This window comes from Euphorbia lathyris, chromosome 1 (assembly GCF_963576675.1).
Source record: "Euphorbia lathyris chromosome 1, ddEupLath1.1, whole genome shotgun sequence".
In the NCBI taxonomy this organism is placed as follows: Eukaryota; Viridiplantae; Streptophyta; class Magnoliopsida; order Malpighiales; family Euphorbiaceae; genus Euphorbia; species Euphorbia lathyris.
Window position 1 is genome coordinate 131696094 of NC_088910.1, and position 17993 is coordinate 131714086.

At 47.4% G+C, this 17993-nt stretch overlaps 53 non-coding genes across 53 annotated transcripts; all 53 read right to left on the reverse strand.

The window, feature by feature from the left end:
• Positions 1 to 73: 73 nt before the first annotated feature.
• Positions 74 to 192, reverse strand: LOC136214938 (5S ribosomal RNA). The gene has a single exon (XR_010682000.1). It is a non-coding gene; the product is annotated as a 5S ribosomal RNA (ribosomal RNA).
• Positions 193 to 375: 183 nt separating this feature from the next.
• LOC136212526 (5S ribosomal RNA) lies at positions 376 to 494 on the reverse strand. Its single transcript, XR_010679678.1, has one exon. It is a non-coding gene; the product is annotated as a 5S ribosomal RNA (ribosomal RNA).
• Positions 495 to 752: 258 nt separating this feature from the next.
• On the reverse strand, positions 753 to 871 carry LOC136215130 (5S ribosomal RNA). The gene has a single exon (XR_010682180.1). It is a non-coding gene; the product is annotated as a 5S ribosomal RNA (ribosomal RNA).
• Positions 872 to 1130: 259 nt separating this feature from the next.
• Positions 1131 to 1249, reverse strand: LOC136215248 (5S ribosomal RNA). The gene has a single exon (XR_010682296.1). It is a non-coding gene; the product is annotated as a 5S ribosomal RNA (ribosomal RNA).
• Positions 1250 to 1507: 258 nt separating this feature from the next.
• Positions 1508 to 1626, reverse strand: LOC136215366 (5S ribosomal RNA). The gene has a single exon (XR_010682408.1). It is a non-coding gene; the product is annotated as a 5S ribosomal RNA (ribosomal RNA).
• A 259-nt stretch (positions 1627 to 1885) lies between these two features.
• LOC136213619 (5S ribosomal RNA) lies at positions 1886 to 2004 on the reverse strand. Its single transcript, XR_010680718.1, has one exon. It is a non-coding gene; the product is annotated as a 5S ribosomal RNA (ribosomal RNA).
• A 183-nt stretch (positions 2005 to 2187) lies between these two features.
• LOC136212528 (5S ribosomal RNA) lies at positions 2188 to 2306 on the reverse strand. Its single transcript, XR_010679679.1, has one exon. It is a non-coding gene; the product is annotated as a 5S ribosomal RNA (ribosomal RNA).
• A 258-nt stretch (positions 2307 to 2564) lies between these two features.
• On the reverse strand, positions 2565 to 2683 carry LOC136211696 (5S ribosomal RNA). The gene has a single exon (XR_010678890.1). It is a non-coding gene; the product is annotated as a 5S ribosomal RNA (ribosomal RNA).
• A 183-nt stretch (positions 2684 to 2866) lies between these two features.
• On the reverse strand, positions 2867 to 2985 carry LOC136213006 (5S ribosomal RNA). Its single transcript, XR_010680140.1, has one exon. It is a non-coding gene; the product is annotated as a 5S ribosomal RNA (ribosomal RNA).
• A 182-nt stretch (positions 2986 to 3167) lies between these two features.
• Positions 3168 to 3286, reverse strand: LOC136213007 (5S ribosomal RNA). The gene has a single exon (XR_010680141.1). It is a non-coding gene; the product is annotated as a 5S ribosomal RNA (ribosomal RNA).
• Positions 3287 to 3469: 183 nt separating this feature from the next.
• Positions 3470 to 3588, reverse strand: LOC136214423 (5S ribosomal RNA). Its single transcript, XR_010681509.1, has one exon. It is a non-coding gene; the product is annotated as a 5S ribosomal RNA (ribosomal RNA).
• A 258-nt stretch (positions 3589 to 3846) lies between these two features.
• On the reverse strand, positions 3847 to 3965 carry LOC136212145 (5S ribosomal RNA). Its single transcript, XR_010679318.1, has one exon. It is a non-coding gene; the product is annotated as a 5S ribosomal RNA (ribosomal RNA).
• Positions 3966 to 4148: 183 nt separating this feature from the next.
• LOC136215483 (5S ribosomal RNA) lies at positions 4149 to 4267 on the reverse strand. Its single transcript, XR_010682524.1, has one exon. It is a non-coding gene; the product is annotated as a 5S ribosomal RNA (ribosomal RNA).
• A 183-nt stretch (positions 4268 to 4450) lies between these two features.
• On the reverse strand, positions 4451 to 4569 carry LOC136212529 (5S ribosomal RNA). The gene has a single exon (XR_010679680.1). It is a non-coding gene; the product is annotated as a 5S ribosomal RNA (ribosomal RNA).
• Positions 4570 to 4827: 258 nt separating this feature from the next.
• LOC136215166 (5S ribosomal RNA) lies at positions 4828 to 4946 on the reverse strand. The gene has a single exon (XR_010682214.1). It is a non-coding gene; the product is annotated as a 5S ribosomal RNA (ribosomal RNA).
• Positions 4947 to 5129: 183 nt separating this feature from the next.
• On the reverse strand, positions 5130 to 5248 carry LOC136213008 (5S ribosomal RNA). The gene has a single exon (XR_010680142.1). It is a non-coding gene; the product is annotated as a 5S ribosomal RNA (ribosomal RNA).
• A 260-nt stretch (positions 5249 to 5508) lies between these two features.
• LOC136215167 (5S ribosomal RNA) lies at positions 5509 to 5627 on the reverse strand. Its single transcript, XR_010682215.1, has one exon. It is a non-coding gene; the product is annotated as a 5S ribosomal RNA (ribosomal RNA).
• A 260-nt stretch (positions 5628 to 5887) lies between these two features.
• On the reverse strand, positions 5888 to 6006 carry LOC136215168 (5S ribosomal RNA). Its single transcript, XR_010682216.1, has one exon. It is a non-coding gene; the product is annotated as a 5S ribosomal RNA (ribosomal RNA).
• Positions 6007 to 6189: 183 nt separating this feature from the next.
• On the reverse strand, positions 6190 to 6308 carry LOC136213009 (5S ribosomal RNA). The gene has a single exon (XR_010680143.1). It is a non-coding gene; the product is annotated as a 5S ribosomal RNA (ribosomal RNA).
• A 183-nt stretch (positions 6309 to 6491) lies between these two features.
• Positions 6492 to 6610, reverse strand: LOC136212530 (5S ribosomal RNA). The gene has a single exon (XR_010679681.1). It is a non-coding gene; the product is annotated as a 5S ribosomal RNA (ribosomal RNA).
• A 260-nt stretch (positions 6611 to 6870) lies between these two features.
• Positions 6871 to 6989, reverse strand: LOC136215169 (5S ribosomal RNA). Its single transcript, XR_010682217.1, has one exon. It is a non-coding gene; the product is annotated as a 5S ribosomal RNA (ribosomal RNA).
• A 183-nt stretch (positions 6990 to 7172) lies between these two features.
• Positions 7173 to 7291, reverse strand: LOC136213010 (5S ribosomal RNA). The gene has a single exon (XR_010680144.1). It is a non-coding gene; the product is annotated as a 5S ribosomal RNA (ribosomal RNA).
• Positions 7292 to 7474: 183 nt separating this feature from the next.
• On the reverse strand, positions 7475 to 7593 carry LOC136213011 (5S ribosomal RNA). The gene has a single exon (XR_010680145.1). It is a non-coding gene; the product is annotated as a 5S ribosomal RNA (ribosomal RNA).
• A 183-nt stretch (positions 7594 to 7776) lies between these two features.
• On the reverse strand, positions 7777 to 7895 carry LOC136212532 (5S ribosomal RNA). Its single transcript, XR_010679683.1, has one exon. It is a non-coding gene; the product is annotated as a 5S ribosomal RNA (ribosomal RNA).
• Positions 7896 to 8153: 258 nt separating this feature from the next.
• LOC136212146 (5S ribosomal RNA) lies at positions 8154 to 8272 on the reverse strand. Its single transcript, XR_010679319.1, has one exon. It is a non-coding gene; the product is annotated as a 5S ribosomal RNA (ribosomal RNA).
• A 259-nt stretch (positions 8273 to 8531) lies between these two features.
• On the reverse strand, positions 8532 to 8650 carry LOC136215598 (5S ribosomal RNA). The gene has a single exon (XR_010682635.1). It is a non-coding gene; the product is annotated as a 5S ribosomal RNA (ribosomal RNA).
• A 183-nt stretch (positions 8651 to 8833) lies between these two features.
• LOC136212533 (5S ribosomal RNA) lies at positions 8834 to 8952 on the reverse strand. Its single transcript, XR_010679684.1, has one exon. It is a non-coding gene; the product is annotated as a 5S ribosomal RNA (ribosomal RNA).
• Positions 8953 to 9210: 258 nt separating this feature from the next.
• LOC136215717 (5S ribosomal RNA) lies at positions 9211 to 9329 on the reverse strand. Its single transcript, XR_010682749.1, has one exon. It is a non-coding gene; the product is annotated as a 5S ribosomal RNA (ribosomal RNA).
• Positions 9330 to 9512: 183 nt separating this feature from the next.
• Positions 9513 to 9631, reverse strand: LOC136213012 (5S ribosomal RNA). Its single transcript, XR_010680146.1, has one exon. It is a non-coding gene; the product is annotated as a 5S ribosomal RNA (ribosomal RNA).
• A 183-nt stretch (positions 9632 to 9814) lies between these two features.
• LOC136213013 (5S ribosomal RNA) lies at positions 9815 to 9933 on the reverse strand. Its single transcript, XR_010680147.1, has one exon. It is a non-coding gene; the product is annotated as a 5S ribosomal RNA (ribosomal RNA).
• Positions 9934 to 10116: 183 nt separating this feature from the next.
• LOC136212534 (5S ribosomal RNA) lies at positions 10117 to 10235 on the reverse strand. Its single transcript, XR_010679685.1, has one exon. It is a non-coding gene; the product is annotated as a 5S ribosomal RNA (ribosomal RNA).
• Positions 10236 to 10493: 258 nt separating this feature from the next.
• Positions 10494 to 10612, reverse strand: LOC136214747 (5S ribosomal RNA). The gene has a single exon (XR_010681821.1). It is a non-coding gene; the product is annotated as a 5S ribosomal RNA (ribosomal RNA).
• Positions 10613 to 10794: 182 nt separating this feature from the next.
• LOC136214939 (5S ribosomal RNA) lies at positions 10795 to 10913 on the reverse strand. The gene has a single exon (XR_010682001.1). It is a non-coding gene; the product is annotated as a 5S ribosomal RNA (ribosomal RNA).
• A 182-nt stretch (positions 10914 to 11095) lies between these two features.
• LOC136214940 (5S ribosomal RNA) lies at positions 11096 to 11214 on the reverse strand. The gene has a single exon (XR_010682002.1). It is a non-coding gene; the product is annotated as a 5S ribosomal RNA (ribosomal RNA).
• Positions 11215 to 11465: 251 nt separating this feature from the next.
• LOC136214461 (5S ribosomal RNA) lies at positions 11466 to 11584 on the reverse strand. The gene has a single exon (XR_010681546.1). It is a non-coding gene; the product is annotated as a 5S ribosomal RNA (ribosomal RNA).
• A 258-nt stretch (positions 11585 to 11842) lies between these two features.
• Positions 11843 to 11961, reverse strand: LOC136212887 (5S ribosomal RNA). The gene has a single exon (XR_010680027.1). It is a non-coding gene; the product is annotated as a 5S ribosomal RNA (ribosomal RNA).
• A 183-nt stretch (positions 11962 to 12144) lies between these two features.
• Positions 12145 to 12263, reverse strand: LOC136212535 (5S ribosomal RNA). The gene has a single exon (XR_010679686.1). It is a non-coding gene; the product is annotated as a 5S ribosomal RNA (ribosomal RNA).
• Positions 12264 to 12523: 260 nt separating this feature from the next.
• Positions 12524 to 12642, reverse strand: LOC136215805 (5S ribosomal RNA). The gene has a single exon (XR_010682813.1). It is a non-coding gene; the product is annotated as a 5S ribosomal RNA (ribosomal RNA).
• Positions 12643 to 12901: 259 nt separating this feature from the next.
• On the reverse strand, positions 12902 to 13020 carry LOC136215320 (5S ribosomal RNA). The gene has a single exon (XR_010682362.1). It is a non-coding gene; the product is annotated as a 5S ribosomal RNA (ribosomal RNA).
• A 183-nt stretch (positions 13021 to 13203) lies between these two features.
• LOC136212536 (5S ribosomal RNA) lies at positions 13204 to 13322 on the reverse strand. Its single transcript, XR_010679687.1, has one exon. It is a non-coding gene; the product is annotated as a 5S ribosomal RNA (ribosomal RNA).
• A 182-nt stretch (positions 13323 to 13504) lies between these two features.
• On the reverse strand, positions 13505 to 13623 carry LOC136214941 (5S ribosomal RNA). The gene has a single exon (XR_010682003.1). It is a non-coding gene; the product is annotated as a 5S ribosomal RNA (ribosomal RNA).
• A 182-nt stretch (positions 13624 to 13805) lies between these two features.
• On the reverse strand, positions 13806 to 13924 carry LOC136214942 (5S ribosomal RNA). The gene has a single exon (XR_010682004.1). It is a non-coding gene; the product is annotated as a 5S ribosomal RNA (ribosomal RNA).
• Positions 13925 to 14175: 251 nt separating this feature from the next.
• Positions 14176 to 14294, reverse strand: LOC136214462 (5S ribosomal RNA). The gene has a single exon (XR_010681547.1). It is a non-coding gene; the product is annotated as a 5S ribosomal RNA (ribosomal RNA).
• Positions 14295 to 14552: 258 nt separating this feature from the next.
• LOC136212888 (5S ribosomal RNA) lies at positions 14553 to 14671 on the reverse strand. The gene has a single exon (XR_010680028.1). It is a non-coding gene; the product is annotated as a 5S ribosomal RNA (ribosomal RNA).
• Positions 14672 to 14854: 183 nt separating this feature from the next.
• On the reverse strand, positions 14855 to 14973 carry LOC136212537 (5S ribosomal RNA). Its single transcript, XR_010679688.1, has one exon. It is a non-coding gene; the product is annotated as a 5S ribosomal RNA (ribosomal RNA).
• A 260-nt stretch (positions 14974 to 15233) lies between these two features.
• Positions 15234 to 15352, reverse strand: LOC136215922 (5S ribosomal RNA). Its single transcript, XR_010682924.1, has one exon. It is a non-coding gene; the product is annotated as a 5S ribosomal RNA (ribosomal RNA).
• Positions 15353 to 15611: 259 nt separating this feature from the next.
• Positions 15612 to 15730, reverse strand: LOC136214943 (5S ribosomal RNA). Its single transcript, XR_010682005.1, has one exon. It is a non-coding gene; the product is annotated as a 5S ribosomal RNA (ribosomal RNA).
• A 183-nt stretch (positions 15731 to 15913) lies between these two features.
• Positions 15914 to 16032, reverse strand: LOC136212538 (5S ribosomal RNA). Its single transcript, XR_010679689.1, has one exon. It is a non-coding gene; the product is annotated as a 5S ribosomal RNA (ribosomal RNA).
• Positions 16033 to 16292: 260 nt separating this feature from the next.
• On the reverse strand, positions 16293 to 16411 carry LOC136216041 (5S ribosomal RNA). The gene has a single exon (XR_010683037.1). It is a non-coding gene; the product is annotated as a 5S ribosomal RNA (ribosomal RNA).
• A 259-nt stretch (positions 16412 to 16670) lies between these two features.
• On the reverse strand, positions 16671 to 16789 carry LOC136214944 (5S ribosomal RNA). The gene has a single exon (XR_010682006.1). It is a non-coding gene; the product is annotated as a 5S ribosomal RNA (ribosomal RNA).
• Positions 16790 to 16972: 183 nt separating this feature from the next.
• Positions 16973 to 17091, reverse strand: LOC136212539 (5S ribosomal RNA). Its single transcript, XR_010679690.1, has one exon. It is a non-coding gene; the product is annotated as a 5S ribosomal RNA (ribosomal RNA).
• Positions 17092 to 17351: 260 nt separating this feature from the next.
• LOC136216161 (5S ribosomal RNA) lies at positions 17352 to 17470 on the reverse strand. Its single transcript, XR_010683152.1, has one exon. It is a non-coding gene; the product is annotated as a 5S ribosomal RNA (ribosomal RNA).
• Positions 17471 to 17729: 259 nt separating this feature from the next.
• Positions 17730 to 17848, reverse strand: LOC136214945 (5S ribosomal RNA). The gene has a single exon (XR_010682007.1). It is a non-coding gene; the product is annotated as a 5S ribosomal RNA (ribosomal RNA).
• Between the last annotated feature and the right edge of the window lie 145 nt (positions 17849 to 17993).

The following is a 17993-nucleotide window of genomic DNA, read 5'->3' on the forward strand; positions in this document are numbered from 1 at the left end:
CGCCTCGAAAACGTGCACGCCATGGTGAAAAAAAAATTAAATAATTAAAAAATGCACGTTGCAAAAAATTTTGGGGGTGCAACACGAGGACTTCCGAAGAGGTCACCCATCTTAGTACTACTCTCGCCCAAGCACGTTTAACTTCGGGGTTCTGATGGGATCCGGTGCATTAGTGCTGGTATGATCGCACCCGTCATCCCATGCAAAAACTAAGCATATATTCCATACTGGGCGCCCCTTTCTCCCGTATGCTCATCCTTCACGTGCATGCACAAGCCCCCGGACCCCAAACACTGACCCCCGCCTCGAAAACATGCACGCCATGGTGAAAAAAAAAATTAAATAATTAAAAAATGCACGTTGCAAAAAAGTTTGGGGGTGCAACACGAGGACTTCCCAAGAGGTCAACCATCTTAGTACTACTCTCGCCCAAGCACGTTTAACTTCGGAGTTCTGATGGGATCCGGTGCATTAGTGCTGGTATGATCGCACCCGTCATCACATGCAAAAACTAAGCATATATTCCATACTGGGCACCCCTTTCTCCCGTATGCTCATCCTTCACGTGCATGCACAAGCCCCCGGACCCCAAACACTGACCCCCGCCTCGAAAACGTGCACGCCATGGTGAAAAAAAATTAAATAATTAAAAAATGCACGTTGCAAAAAAGTTTGGGCCCGCCTCGAAAACGTGCACGCCATGGTGAAAAAAAAATTAAATAATTAAAAAATGCACGTTGCAAAAAAGTTTAGGGGTGCAACACGAGGACTTCCCAAGAGGTCACCCATCTTAGTACTACTCTCGCCCAAGCACGTTTAACTTCGGAGTTCTGATGGGATCCGGTGCATTAGTGCTGGTATGATCGCACCCGTCATCCTATGCAAAAACTAAGCATATATTCCATACTGGGCGCCCCTTTCTCCCGTATGCTCATCCTTCACGTGCATGCACAAGCCCTCGGACCCCAAACACTGACCCCCGCCTCGAAAACGTGCACGCCATGGTGAAAAAAAAATTAAATAATTAAAAAATGCACGTTGCAAAAAAGTTTGGGCCCGCCTCGAAAACGTGCACGCCATGGTGAAAAAAAAATTAAATAATTAAAAAATGCACGTTGCAAAAAAGTTTAGGGGTGCAACACGAGGACTTCCCAAGAGGTCACCCATCTTAGTACTACTCTCGCCCAAGCACGTTTAACTTCGGAGTTCTGATGGGATCCGGTGCATTAGTGCTGGTATGATCGCACCCGTCATCCCATGCAAAAACTAAGCATATATTCCATACTGGGCGCCCCTTTCTCCCGTATGCTCATCCTTCACGTGCATGCACAAGCCCCCGGACCCCAAACACTGACCCCCGCCTCGAAAACGTGCACGCCATGGTGAAAAAAAATTAAATAATTAAAAAATGCACGTTGCAAAAAAGTTTGGGCCCGCCTCGAAAACGTGCACGCCATGGTGAAAAAAAAATTAAATAATTAAAAAATGCACGTTGCAAAAAAGTTTAGGGGTGCAACACGAGGACTTCCCAAGAGGTCACCCATCTTAGTACTACTCTCGCCCAAGCACGTTTAACTTCGGAGTTCTGATGGGATCCGGTGCATTAGTGCTGGTATGATCGCACCCGTCATCCCATGCAAAAACTAAGCATATATTCCATACTGGGCGCCCCTTTCTCCCGTATGCTCATCCTTCACGTGCATGCACAAGCCCCCGGACCCCAAACACTGACCCCCGCCTCGAAAACGTGCACGCCATGGTGAAAAAAAAATTAAATAATTAAAAAATGCACGTTGCAAAAAAGTTTGGGCCCGCCTCGAAAACGTGCACGCCATGGTGAAAAAAAAATTAAATAATTAAAAAATGCACGTTGCAAAAAAGTTTGGGGGTGCAACACGAGGACTTCCCAAGAGGTCACCCATCTTAGTACTACTCTCGCCCAAGCACGTTTAACTTCGGAGTTCTGATGGGATCCTGTGCATTAGTGCTGGTATGATCGCACCCGTCATCCCTTGCAAAAACTAAGCATATATTCCATACTGGGCGCCCCTTTCTCCCGTATGCTCATCCTTCACGTGCATGCACAAGCCCCCGGACCCCAAACACTGACCCCCGCCTCGAAAACATGCACGCCATGGTGAAAAAAAAAATTAAATAATTAAAAAATGCACGTTGCAAAAAAGTTTGGGGGTGCAACACGAGGACTTCCCAAGAGGTCAACCATCTTAGTACTACTCTCGCCCAAGCACGTTTAACTTCGGAGTTCTGATGGGATCCGGTGCATTAGTGCTGGTATGATCGCACCCGTCATCACATGCAAAAACTAAGCATATATTCCATACTGGGCGCCCCTTTCTCCCGTATGCTCATCCTTCACGTGCATGCACAAGCCCCCGGACCCCAAACACTGACCCCCGCCTCGAAAACGTGCACGCCATGGTGAAAAAAAATTAAATAATTAAAAAATGCACGTTGCAAAAAAGTTTGGGCCCGCCTCGAAAACGTGCACGCCATGGTGAAAAAAAAATTAAATAATTAAAAAATGCACGTTGCAAAAAAGTTTAGGGGTGCAACACGAGGATTTCCCAAGAGGTCACCCATCTTAGTACTACTCTCGCCCAAGCACGTTTAACTTCGGAGTTCTGATGGGATCCGGTGCATTAGTGCTGGTATGATCGCACCCGTCATCCCATGCAAAAACTAAGCATATATTCCATACTGGGCGCCCCTTTCTCCCGTATGCTCATCCTTCACGTGCATGCACAAGCCCCCGGACCCCAAACACTGACCCCCGCCTCGAAAACATGCACGCCATGGTGAAAAAAAAAATTAAATAATTAAAAAATGCACGTTGCAAAAAAGTTTGGGGGTGCAACACGAGGACTTCCGAAGAGGTCACCCATCTTAGTACTACTCTCGCCCAAGCACGTTTAACTTCGGAGTTCTGATGGGATCCGGTGCATTAGTGCTGGTATGATCGCACCCGTCATCCCATGCAAAAACTAAGCATATATTCCATACTGGGCGCCCCTTTCTCCCGTATGCTCATCCTTCACGTGCATGCACAAGCCCCCGGACCCCAAACACTGACCCCCGCCTCGAAAACATGCACGCCATGGTGAAAAAAAAATTAAATAATTAAAAAATGCACGTTGCAAAAAAGTTTGGGGGTGCAACACGAGGACTTCCGAAGAGGTCACCCATCTTAGTACTACTCTCGCCCAAGCACGTTTAACTTCGGAGTTCTGATGGGATCCGGTGCATTAGTGCTGGTATGATCGCACCCGTCATCCCATGCAAAAACTAAGCATATATTCCATACTGGGCGCCCCTTTCTCCCGTATGCTCATCCTTCACGTGCATGCACAAGCCCCCGGACCCCAAACACTGACCCCCGCCTCGAAAACATGCACGCCATGGTGAAAAAAAAAATTAAATAATTAAAAAATGCACGTTGCAAAAAAGTTTGGGGGTGCAACACGAGGACTTCCCAAGAGGTCAACCATCTTAGTACTACCTTCGCCCAAGCACGTTTAACTTCGGAGTTCTGATGGGATCCGGTGCATTAGTGCTGGTATGATCGCACCCGTCATCACATGCAAAAACTAAGCATATATTCCATACTGGGCGCCCCTTTCTCCCGTATGCTCATCCTTCACGTGCATGCACAAGCCCCCGGACCCCAAACACTGACCCCCGCCTCGAAAACGTGCACGCCATGGTGAAAAAAAATTAAATAATTAAAAAATGCACGTTGCAAAAAAGTTTGGGCCCGCCTCGAAAACGTGCACGCCATGGTGAAAAAAAAATTAAATAATTAAAAAATGCACGTTGCAAAAAAGTTTAGGGGTGCAACACGAGGACTTCCCAAGAGGTCACCCATCTTAGTACTACTCTCGCCCAAGCACGTTTGACTTCGGAGTTCTGATGGGATCCGGTGCATTAGTGCTGGTATGATCGCACCCGTCATCCTATGCAAAAACTAAGCATATATTCCATACTGGGCGCCCCTTTCTCCCGTATGCTCATCCTTCACGTGCATGCACAAGCCCCCGGACCCCAAACACTGACCCCCGCCTCGAAAACGTGCACGCCATGGTGAAAAAAAAAATTAAATAATTAAAAAATGCACGTTGCAAAAAAGTTTGGGGGTGCAACACGAGGACTTCCCAAGAGGTCACCCATCTTAGTACTACTCTCGCCCAAGCACGTTTAACTTCGGAGTTCTGATGGGATCCGGTGCATTAGTGCTGGTATGATCGCACCCGTCATCCCATGCAAAAACTAAGCATATATTCCATACTGGGCGCCCCTTTCTCCCGTATGCTCATCCTTCACGTGCATGCACAAGCCCCCGGACCCCAAACACTGACCCCCGCCTCGAAAACATGCACGCCATGGTGAAAAAAAAAATTAAATAATTAAAAAATGCACGTTGCAAAAAAGTTTGGGGGTGCAACACGAGGACTTCCCAAGAGGTCAACCATCTTAGTACTACTCTCGCCCAAGCACGTTTAACTTCGGAGTTCTGATGGGATCCGGTGCATTAGTGCTGGTATGATCGCACCCGTCATCACATGCAAAAACTAAGCATATATTCCATACTGGACGCCCCTTTCTCCCGTATGCTCATCCTTCACGTGCATGCACAAGCCCCCGGACCCCAAAAACTGACCCCCGCCTCGAAAACGTGCACGCCATGGTGAAAAAAAATTAAATAATTAAAAAATGCACGTTGCAAAAAAGTTTGGGCCCGCCTCGAAAACGTGCACGCCATGGTGAAAAAAAAATTAAATAATTAAAAAATGCACGTTGCAAAAAAGTTTAGGGGTGCAACACGAGGACTTCCCAAGAGGTCACCCATCTTAGTACTACTCTCGCCCAAGCACGTTTAACTTCGGAGTTCTGATAGGATCCGGTGCATTAGTGCTCGTATGATCGCACCCGTCATCCCATGCAAAAACTAAGCATATATTCCATACTGGGCGCCCCTTTCTCCCGTATGCTCATCCTTCACGTGCATGCACAAGCCCCCGGACCCCAAACACTGACCCCCGCCTCGAAAACATGCACGCCATGGTGAAAAAAAAAATTAAATAATTAAAAAATGCACGTTGCAAAAAAGTTTGGGGGTGCAACACGAGGACTTCCGAAGAGGTCACCCATCTTAGTACTACTCTCGCCCAAGCACGTTTAACTTCGGAGTTCTGATGGGATCCGGTGCATTAGTGCTGGTATGATCGCACCCGTCATCCCATGCAAAAACTAAGCATATATTCCATACTGGGCGCCCCTTTCTCCCGTATGCTCATCCTTCACGTGCATGCACAAGCCCCCGGACCCCAAACACTGACCCCCGCCTCGAAAACGTGCACGCCATGGTGAAAAAAAAAATTAAATAATTAAAAAATGCACGTTGCAAAAAAGTTTGGGCCCGCCTCGAAAACGTGCACGCCATGGTGAAAAAAAAATTAAATAATTAAAAAATGCACGTTGCAAAAAAGTTTAGGGGTGCAACACGAGGACTTCCCAAGAGGTCACCCATCTTAGTACTACTCTCGCCCAAGCACGTTTAACTTCGGAGTTCTGATAGGATCCGGTGCATTAGTGCTCGTATGATCGCACCCGTCATCCCATGCAAAAACTAAGCATATATTCCATACTGGGCGCCCCTTTCTCCCGTATGCTCATCCTTCACGTGCATGCACAAGCCCCCGGACCCCAAACACTGACCCCCGCCTCGAAAACGTGCACGCCATGGTGAAAAAAAAAATTAAATAATTAAAAAATGCACGTTGCAAAAAAGTTTGGGCCCGCCTCGAAAACGTGCACGCCATGGTGAAAAAAAAATTAAATAATTAAAAAATGCACGTTGCAAAAAAGTTTAGGGGTGCAACACGAGGACTTCCCAAGAGGTCACCCATCTTAGTACTACTCTCGCCCAAGCACGTTTAACTTCGGAGTTCTGATAGGATCCGGTGCATTAGTGCTCGTATGATCGCACCCGTCATCCCATGCAAAAACTAAGCATATATTCCATACTGGGCGCCCCTTTCTCCCGTATGCTCATCCTTCACGTGCATGCACAAGCCCCCGGACCCCAAACACTGACCCCCGCCTCGAAAACATGCACGCCATGGTGAAAAAAAAAATTAAATAATTAAAAAATGCACGTTGCAAAAAAGTTTGGGGGTGCAACACGAGGACTTCCGAAGAGGTCACCCATCTTAGTACTACTCTCGCCCAAGCACGTTTAACTTCGGAGTTCTGATGGGATCCGGTGCATTAGTGCTGGTATGATCGCACCCGTCATCCCATGCAAAAACTAAGCATATATTCCATACTGGGCGCCCCTTTCTCCCGTATGCTCATCCTTCACGTGCATGCACAAGCCCCCGGACCCCAAACACTGACCCCCGCCTCGAAAACATGCACGCCATGGTGAAAAAAAAAATTAAATAATTAAAAAATGCACGTTGCAAAAAAGTTTGGGGGTGCAACACGAGGACTTCCCAAGAGGTCAACCATCTTAGTACTACTCTCGCCCAAGCACGTTTAACTTCGGAGTTCTGATGGGATCCGGTGCATTAGTGCTGGTATGATCGCACCCGTCATCACATGCAAAAACTAAGCATATATTCCATACTGGGCGCCCCTTTCTCCCGTATGCTCATCCTTCACGTGCATGCACAAGCCCCCGGACCCCAAACACTGACCCCCGCCTCGAAAACGTGCACGCCATGGTGAAAAAAAAAATTAAATAATTAAAAAATGCACGTTGCAAAAAAGTTTGGGCCCGCCTCGAAAACGTGCACGCCATGGTGAAAAAAAAATTAAATAATTAAAAAATGCACGTTGCAAAAAAGTTTAGGGGTGCAACACGAGGACTTCCCAAGAGGTCACCCATCTTAGTACTACTCTCGCCCAAGCACGTTTAACTTCGGAGTTCTGATAGGATCCGGTGCATTAGTGCTCGTATGATCGCACCCGTCATCCCATGCAAAAACTAAGCATATATTCCATACTGGGCGCCCCTTTCTCCCGTATGCTCATCCTTCACGTGCATGCACAAGCCCCCGGACCCCAAACACTGACCCCCGCCTCGAAAACATGCACGCCATGGTGAAAAAAAAAATTAAATAATTAAAAAATGCACGTTGCAAAAAAGTTTGGGGGTGCAACACGAGGACTTCCGAAGAGGTCACCCATCTTAGTACTACTCTCGCCCAAGCACGTTTAACTTCGGAGTTCTGATGGGATCCGGTGCATTAGTGCTGGTATGATCGCACCCGTCATCCCATGCAAAAACTAAGCATATATTCCATACTGGGCGCCCCTTTCTCCCGTATGCTCATCCTTCACGTGCATGCACAAGCCCCCGGACCCCAAACACTGACCCCCGCCTCGAAAACATGCACGCCATGGTGAAAAAAAAAATTAAATAATTAAAAAATGCACGTTGCAAAAAAGTTTGGGGGTGCAACACGAGGACTTCCGAAGAGGTCACCCATCTTAGTACTACTCTCGCCCAAGCACGTTTAACTTCGGAGTTCTGATGGGATCCGGTGCATTAGTGCTGGTATGATCGCACCCGTCATCCCATGCAAAAACTAAGCATATATTCCATACTGGGCGCCCCTTTCTCCCGTATGCTCATCCTTCACGTGCATGCACAAGCCCCCGGACCCCAAACACTGACCCCCGCCTCGAAAACATGCACGCCATGGTGAAAAAAAAAATTAAATAATTAAAAAATGCACGTTGCAAAAAAGTTTGGGGGTGCAACACGAGGACTTCCCAAGAGGTCAACCATCTTAGTACTACTCTCGCCCAAGCACGTTTAACTTCGGAGTTCTGATGGGATCCGGTGCATTAGTGCTGGTATGATCGCACCCGTCATCACATGCAAAAACTAAGCATATATTCCATACTGGGCGCCCCTTTCTCCCGTATGCTCATCCTTCACGTGCATGCACAAGCCCCCGGACCCCAAACACTGACCCCCGCCTCGAAAACGTGCACGCCATGGTGAAAAAAAATTAAATAATTAAAAAATGCACGTTGCAAAAAAGTTTGGGCCCGCCTCGAAAACGTGCACGCCATGGTGAAAAAAAAATTAAATAATTAAAAAATGCACGTTGCAAAAAAGTTTAGGGGTGCAACACGAGGACTTCCCAAGAGGTCACCCATCTTAGTACTACTCTCGCCCAAGCACGTTTGACTTCGGAGTTCTGATGGGATCCGGTGCATTAGTGCTGGTATGATCGCACCCGTCATCCCATGCAAAAACTAAGCATATATTCCATACTGGGCGCCCCTTTCTCCCGTATGCTCATCCTTCACGTGCATGCACAAGCCCCCGGACCCCAAACACTGACCCCCGCCTCGAAAACGTGCACGCCATGGTGAAAAAAAAATTAAATAATTAAAAAATGCACGTTGCAAAAAAGTTTGGGCCCGCCTCGAAAACGTGCACGCCATGGTGAAAAAAAAATTAAATAATTAAAAAATGCACGTTGCAAAAAAGTTTGGGGGTGCAACACGAGGACTTCCCAAGAGGTCACCCATCTTAGTACTACTCTCGCCCAAGCACGTTTAACTTCGGAGTTCTGATGGGATCCGGTGCATTAGTGCTGGTATGATCGCACCCGTCATCCCATGCAAAAACTAAGCATATATTCCATACTGGGCGCCCCTTTCTCCCGTATGCTCATCCTTCACGTGCATGCACAAGCCCCCGGACCCCAAACACTGACCCCCGCCTCGAAAACATGCACGCCATGGTGAAAAAAAAAATTAAATAATTAAAAAATGCACGTTGCAAAAAAGTTTGGGGGTGCAACACGAGGACTTCCCAAGAGGTCAACCATCTTAGTACTACTCTCGCCCAAGCACGTTTAACTTCGGAGTTCTGATGGGATCCGGTGCATTAGTGCTGGTATGATCGCACCCGTCATCACATGCAAAAACTAAGCATATATTCCATACTGGGCGCCCCTTTCTCCCGTATGCTCATCCTTCACGTGCATGCACAAGCCCCCGGACCCCAAACACTGAACCCCGCCTCGAAAACGTGCACGCCATGGTGAAAAAAAATTAAATAATTAAAAAATGCACGTTGCAAAAAAGTTTGGGCCCGCCTCGAAAACGTGCACGCCATGGTGAAAAAAAAATTAAATAATTAAAAAATGCACGTTGCAAAAAAGTTTAGGGGTGCAACACGAGGACTTCCCAAGAGGTCACCCATCTTAGTACTACTCTCGCCCAAGCACGTTTAACTTCGGAGTTCTGATGGGATCCGGTGCATTAGTGCTGGTATGATCGCACCCGTCATCCCATGCAAAAACTAAGCATATATTCCATACTGGGCGCCCCTTTCTCCCGTATGCTCATCCTTCACGTGCATGCACAAGCCCCCGGACCCCAAACACTGACCCCCGCCTCGAAAACATGCACGCCATGGTGAAAAAAAAAATTAAATAATTAAAAAATGCACGTTGCAAAAAAGTTTGGGGGTGCAACACGAGGACTTCCGAAGAGGTCACCCATCTTAGTACTACTCTCGCCCAAGCACGTTTAACTTCGGAGTTCTGATGGGATCCGGTGCATTAGTGCTGGTATGATCGCACCCGTCATCCCATGCAAAAACTAAGCATATATTCCATACTGGGCGCCCCTTTCTCCCGTATGCTCATCCTTCACGTGCATGCACAAGCCCCCGGACCCCAAACACTGACCCCCGCCTCGAAAACATGCACGCCATGGTGAAAAAAAAAATTAAATAATTAAAAAATGCACGTTGCAAAAAAGTTTGGGGGTGCAACACGAGGACTTCCGAAGAGGTCACCCATCTTAGTACTACTCTCGCCCAAGCACGTTTAACTTCGGAGTTCTGATGGGATCCGGTGCATTAGTGCTGGTATGATCGCACCCGTCATCCCATGCAAAAACTAAGCATATATTCCATACTGGGCGCCCCTTTCTCCCGTATGCTCATCCTTCACGTGCATGCACAAGCCCCCGGACCCCAAACACTGACCCCCGCCTCGAAAACATGCACGCCATGGTGAAAAAAAAAATTAAATAATTAAAAAATGCACGTTGCAAAAAAGTTTGGGGGTGCAACACGAGGACTTCCCAAGAGGTCAACCATCTTAGTACTACTCTCGCCCAAGCACGTTTAACTTCGGAGTTCTGATGGGATCCGGTGCATTAGTGCTGGTATGATCGCACCCGTCATCACATGCAAAAACTAAGCATATATTCCATACTGGGCGCCCCTTTCTCCCGTATGCTCATCCTTCACGTGCATGCACAAGCCCCCGGACCCCAAACACTGACCCCCGCCTCGAAAACGTGCACGCCATGGTGAAAAAAAATTAAATAATTAAAAAATGCACGTTGCAAAAAAGTTTGGGCCCGCCTCGAAAACGTGCACGCCATGGTGAAAAAAAAATTAAATAATTAAAAAATGCACGTTGCAAAAAAGTTTAGGGGTGCAACACGAGGACTTCCCAAGAGGTCACCCATCTTAGTACTACTCTCGCCCAAGCACGTTTAACTTCGGAGTTCTGATGGGATGCGGTGCATTAGTGCTGGTATGATCGCACCCGTCATCCCATGCAAAAACTAAGCATATATTCCATACTGGGCGCCCCTTTCTCCCGTATGCTCATCCTTCACGTGCATGCACAAGCCCCCGGACCCCAAACACTGACCCCCGCCTCGAAAACGTGCACGCCATGGTGAAAAAAAAATTAAATAATTAAAAAATGCACGTTGCAAAAAAGTTTGGGGGTGCAACACGAGGACTTCCGAAGAGGTCACCCATCTTAGTACTACTCTCGCCCAAGCACGTTTAACTTCGGGGTTCTGATGGGATCCGGTGCATTAGTGCTGGTATGATCGCACCCGTCATCCCATGCAAAAACTAAGCATATATTCCATACTGGGCGCCCCTTTCTCCCGTATGCTCATCCTTCACGTGCATGCACAAGCCCCCGGACCCCAAACACTGACCCCCGCCTCGAAAACGTGCACGCCATGGTGGAAAAAAAATTAAATAATTAAAAAATGCATGTTGCAAAAAAGTTTGGGGGTGCAACACGAGGACTTCCGAAGAGGTCACCCATCTTAGTACTACTCTCGCCCAAGCACGTTTAACTTCGGGGTTCTGATGGGATCCGGTGCATTAGTGCTGGTATGATCGCACCCGTCATCCCATGCAAAAACTAAGCATATATTCCATACTGGGCGCCCCTTTCTCCCGTATGCTCATCCTTCACGTGCATGCACAAGCCCCCGGACCCCAAACACTGACCCCCGCCTCGAAAACCATGGTGAAAAAAAAATTAAATAATTAAAAAATGCACGTTGCAAAACAGTTTGGGCCCGCCTCGAAAACGTGCACGCCATGGTGAAAAAAAAATTAAATAATTAAAAAATGCACGTTGCAAAAAAGTTTGGGGGTGCAACACGAGGACTTCCGAAGAGGTCACCCATCTTAGTACTACTCTCGCCCAAGCACGTTTATCTTCGGAGTTCTGATGGGATCCGGTGCATTAGTGCTGGTATGATCGCACCCGTCATCCCATGCAAAAACTAAGCATATATTCCATACTGGGCGCCCCTTTCTCCCGTATGCTCATCCTTCACGTGCATGCACAAGCCCCCGGACCCCAAACACTGACCCCCGCCTCGAAAACGTGCACGCCATGGTGAAAAAAAATTAAATAATTAAAAAATGCACGTTGCAAAAAAGTTTGGGCCCGCCTCGAAAACGTGCACGCCATGGTGAAAAAAAAATTAAATAATTAAAAAATGCACGTTGCAAAAAAGTTTGGGGGTGCAACACGAGGACTTCCCAAGAGGTCACCCATCTTAGTACTACTCTCGCCCAAGCACGTTTAACTTCGGAGTTCTGATGGGATCTGGTGCATTAGTGCTGGTATGATCGCACCCGTCATCCCATGCAAAAACTAAGCATATATTCCATACTGGGCGCCCCTTTCTCCCGTATGCTCATCCTTCACGTGCATGCACAAGCCCCCGGACCCCAAACACTGACCCCCGCCTCGAAAACATGCACGCCATGGTGAAAAAAAAAATTAAATAATTAAAAAATGCACGTTGCAAAAAAGTTTGGGGGTGCAACACGAGGACTTCCCAAGAGGTCAACCATCTTAGTACTACTCTCGCCCAAGCACGTTTAACTTCGGAGTTCTGATGGGATCCGGTGCATTAGTGCTGGTATGATCGCACCCGTCATCACATGCAAAAACTAAGCATATATTCCATACTGGGCGCCCCTTTCTCCCGTATGCTCATCCTTCACGTGCATGCACAAGCCCCCGGACCCCAAACACTGACCCCCGCCTCGAAAACGTGCACGCCATGGTGAAAAAAAAAATTAAATAATTAAAAAATGCACGTTGCAAAAAAGTTTGGGCCCGCCTCGAAAACGTGCACGCCATGGTGAAAAAAAAATTAAATAATTAAAAAATGCACGTTGCAAAAAAGTTTAGGGGTGCAACACGAGGACTTCCCAAGAGGTCACCCATCTTAGTACTACTCTCGCCCAAGCACGTTTAACTTCGGAGTTCTGATGGGATCCGGTGCATTAGTGCTGGTATGATCGCACCCGTCATCCCATGCAAAAACTAAGCATATATTCCATACTGGGCGCCCCTTTCTCCCGTATGCTCATCCTTCACGTGCATGCACAAGCCCCCGGACCCCAAACACTGACCCCCGCCTCGAAAACGTGCACGCCATGGTGAAAAAAAAATTAAATAATTAAAAAATGCACGTTGCAAAAAAGTTTGGGCCCGCCTCGAAAACGTGCACGCCATGGTGAAAAAAAAATTAAATAATTAAAAAATGCACGTTGCAAAAAAGTTTGGGGGTGCAACACAAGGACTTCCGAAGAGGTCACCCATCTTAGTACTACTCTCGCCCAAGCACGTTTAACTTCGGGGTTCTGATGGGATCCGGTGCATTAGTGCTGGTATGATCGCACCCGTCATCCCATGCAAAAACTAAGCATATATTCCATACTGGGCGCCCCTTTCTCCCGTATGCTCATCCTTCACGTGCATGCACAAGCCCCCGGACCCCAAACACTGACCCCCGCCTCGAAAACATGCACGCCATGGTGAAAAAAAAAATTAAATAATTAAAAAATGCACGTTGCAAAAAAGTTTGGGGGTGCAACACGAGGACTTCCCAAGAGGTCAACCATCTTAGTACTACTCTCGCCCAAGCACGTTTAACTTCGGAGTTCTGATGGGATCCGGTGCATTAGTGCTGGTATGATCGCACCCGTCATCCCATGCAAAAACTAAGCATATATTCCATACTGGGCGCCCCTTTCTCCCGTATGCTCATCCTTCACGTGCATGCACAAGCCCCCGGACCCCAAACACTGACCCCCGCCTCGAAAACGTGCACGCCATGGTGAAAAAAAAATTAAATAATTAAAAAATGCACGTTGCAAAAAAGTTTGGGGGTGCAACACGAGGACTTCCGAAGAGGTCACCCATCTTAGTACTACTCTCGCCCAAGCACGTTTAACTTCGGGGTTCTGATGGGATCCGGTGCATTAGTGCTGGTATGATCGCACCCGTCATCCCATGCAAAAACTAAGCATATATTCCATACTGGGCGCCCCTTTCTCCCGTATGCTCATCCTTCACGTGCATGCACAAGCCCCCGGACCCCAAACACTGACCCCCGCCTCGAAAACGTGCACGCCATGGTGAAAAAAAAATTAAATAATTAAAAAATGCATGTTGCAAAAAAGTTTGGGGGTGCAACACGAGGACTTCCGAAGAGGTCACCCATCTTAGTACTACTCTCGCCCAAGCACGTTTAACTTCGGGGTTCTGATGGGATCCGGTGCATTAGTGCTGGTATGATCGCACCCGTCATCCCATGCAAAAACTAAGCATATATTCCATACTGGGCGCCCCTTTCTCCCGTATGCTCATCCTTCACGTGCATGCACAAGCCCCCGGACCCCAAACACTGACCCCCGCCTCGAAAACCATGGTGAAAAAAAAATTAAATAATTAAAAAATGCACGTTGCAAAAAAGTTTGGGCCCGCCTCGAAAACGTGCACGCCATGGTGAAAAAAAAATTAAATAATTAAAAAATGCACGTTGCAAAAAAGTTTGGGGGTGCAACACGAGGACTTCCGAAGAGGTCACCCATCTTAGTACTACTCTCGCCCAAGCACGTTTATCTTCGGAGTTCTGATGGGATCCGGTGCATTAGTGCTGGTATGATCGCACCCGTCATCCCATGCAAAAACTAAGCATATATTCCATACTGGGCGCCCCTTTCTCCCGTATGCTCATCCTTCACGTGCATGCACAAGCCCCCGGACCCCAAACACTGACCCCCGCCTCGAAAACGTGCACGCCATGGTGAAAAAAAATTAAATAATTAAAAAATGCACGTTGCAAAAAAGTTTGGGCCCGCCTCGAAAACGTGCACGCCATGGTGAAAAAAAAATTAAATAATTAAAAAATGCACGTTGCAAAAAAGTTTGGGGGTGCAACACGAGGACTTCCCAAGAGGTCACCCATCTTAGTACTACTCTCGCCCAAGCACGTTTAACTTCGGAGTTCTGATGGGATCTGGTGCATTAGTGCTGGTATGATCGCACCCGTCATCCCATGCAAAAACTAAGCATATATTCCATACTGGGCGCCCCTTTCTCCCGTATGCTCATCCTTCACGTGCATGCACAAGCCCCCGGACCCCAAACACTGACCCCCGCCTCGAAAACATGCACGCCATGGTGAAAAAAAAAATTAAATAATTAAAAAATGCACGTTGCAAAAAAGTTTGGGGGTGCAACACGAGGACTTCCCAAGAGGTCAACCATCTTAGTACTACTCTCGCCCAAGCACGTTTAACTTCGGAGTTCTGATGGGATCCGGTGCATTAGTGCTGGTATGATCGCACCCGTCATCACATGCAAAAACTAAGCATATATTCCATACTGGGCGCCCCTTTCTCCCGTATGCTCATCCTTCACGTGCATGCACAAGCCCCCGGACCCCAAACACTGACCCCCGCCTCGAAAACGTGCACGCCATGGTGAAAAAAAAAATTAAATAATTAAAAAATGCACGTTGCAAAAAAGTTTGGGCCCGCCTCGAAAACGTGCACGCCATGGTGAAAAAAAAATTAAATAATTAAAAAATGCACGTTGCAAAAAAGTTTAGGGGTGCAACACGAGGACTTCCCAAGAGGTCACCCATCTTAGTACTACTCTCGCCCAAGCACGTTTAACTTCGGAGTTCTGATGGGATCCGGTGCATTAGTGCTGGTATGATCGCACCCGTCATCCCATGCAAAAACTAAGCATATATTCCATACTGGGCGCCCCTTTCTCCCGTATGCTCATCCTTCACGTGCATGCACAAGCCCCCGGACCCCAAACACTGACCCCCGCCTCGAAAACGTGCACGCCATGGTGAAAAAAAAATTAAATAATTAAAAAATGCACGTTGCAAAAAAGTTTGGGCCCGCCTCGAAAACGTGCACGCCATGGTGAAAAAAAAATTAAATAATTAAAAAATGCACGTTGCAAAAAAGTTTGGGGGTGCAACACGAGGACTTCCGAAGAGGTCACCCATCTTAGTACTACTCTCGCCCAAGCACGTTTAACTTCGGGGTTCTGATGGGATCCGGTGCATTAGTGCTGGTATGATCGCACCCGTCATCCCATGCAAAAACTAAGCATATATTCCATACTGGGCGCCCCTTTCTCCCGTATGCTCATCCTTCACGTGCATGCACAAGCCCCCGGACCCCAAACACTGACCCCCGCCTCGAAAACATGCACGCCATGGTGAAAAAAAAAATTAAATAATTAAAAAATGCACGTTGCAAAAAAGTTTGGGGGTGCAACACGAGGACTTCCCAAGAGGTCAACCATCTTAGTACTACTCTCGCCCAAGCACGTTTAACTTCGGAGTTCTGATGGGATCCGGTGCATTAGTGCTGGTATGATCGCACCCGTCATCACATGCAAAAACTAAGCATATATTCCATACTGGGCGCCCCTTTCTCCCGTATGCTCATCCTTCACGTGCATGCACAAGCCCCCGGACCCCAAACACTGACCCCCGCCTCGAAAACGTGCACGCCATGGTGAAAAAAAAAATTAAATAATTAAAAAATGCACGTTGCAAAAAAGTTTGGGCCCGCCTCGAAAACGTGCACGCCATGGTGAAAAAAAAATTAAATAATTAAAAAATGCACGTTGCAAAAAAGTTTAGGGGTGCAACACGAGGACTTCCCAAGAGGTCACCCATCTTAGTACTACTCTCGCCCAAGCACGTTTAACTTCGGAGTTCTGATGGGATCCGGTGCATTAGTGCTGGTATGATCGCACCCGTCATCCCATGCAAAAACTAAGCATATATTCCATACTGGGCGCCCCTTTCTCCCGTATGCTCATCCTTCACGTGCATGCACAAGCCCCCGGACCCCAAACACTGACCCCCGCCTCGAAAACGTGCACGCCATGGTGAAAAAAAAATTAAATAATTAAAAAATGCACGTTGCAAAAAAGTTTGGGCCCGCCTCGAAAACGTGCACGCCATGGTGAAAAAAAAATTAAATAATTAAAAAATGCACGTTGCAAAAAAGTTTGGGGGTGCAACACGAGGACTTCCGAAGAGGTCACCCATCTTAGTACTACTCTCGCCCAAGCACGTTTAACTTCGGGGTTCTGATGGGATCCGGTGCATTAGTGCTGGTATGATCGCACCCGTCATCCCATGCAAAAACTAAGCATATATTCCATACTGGGCGCCCCTTTCTCCCGTATGCTCATCCTTCACGTGCATGCACAAGCCCCCGGACCCCAAACACTGACCCCCGCCTCGAAAACATGCACGCCATGGTGAAAAAAAAAATTAAATAATTAAAAAATGCACGTTGCAAAAAAGTTTGGGGGTGCAACACGAGGACTTCCCAAGAGGTCAACCATCTTAGTACTACTCTCGCCCAAGCACGTTTAACTTCGGAGTTCTGATGGGATCCGGTGCATTAGTGCTGGTATGATCGCACCCGTCATCACATGCAAAAACTAAGCATATATTCCATACTGGGCGCCCCTTTCTCCCGTATGCTCATCCTTCACGTGCATGCACAAGCCCCCGGACCCCAAACACTGACCCCCGCCTCGAAAACGTGCACGCCATGGTGAAAAAAAAAATTAAATAATTAAAAAATGCACGTTGCAAAAAAGTTTGGGCCCGCCTCGAAAACGTGCACGCCATGGTGAAAAAAAAATTAAATAATTAAAAAATGCACGTTGCAAAAAAGTTTAGGGGTGCAACACGAGGACTTCCCAAGAGGTCACCCATCTTAGTACTACTCTCGCCCAAGCACGTTTAACTTCGGAGTTCTGATGGGATCCGGTGCATTAGTGCTGGTATGATCGCACCCGTCATCCCATGCAAAAACTAAGCATATATTCCATACTGGGCGCCCCTTTCTCCCGTATGCTCATCCTTCATGTGCATGCACAAGCCCCCGGACCCCAAACACTGACCCCCGCCTCGAAAACGTGCACGCCATGGTGAAAAAAAAATTAAATAATTAAAAAATGCACGTTGCAAAAAAGTTTGGGCCCGCCTCGAAAACGTGCACGCCATGGTGAAAAAAAAATTAAATAATTAAAAAATGCACGTTGCAAAAAAGTTTGGGGGTGCAACACGAGGACTTCCGAAGAGGTCACCCATCTTAGTACTACTCTCGCCCAAGCACGTTTAACTTCGGGGTTCTGATGGGATCCGGTGCATTAGTGCTGGTATGATCGCACCCGTCATCCCATGCAAAAACTAAGCATATATTCCATACTGGGCGCCCCTTTCTCCCGTATGCTCATCCTTCACGTGCATGCACAAGCCCCCGGACCCCAAACACTGACCCCCGCCTCGAAAACATGCACGCCATGGTGAAAAAAAAA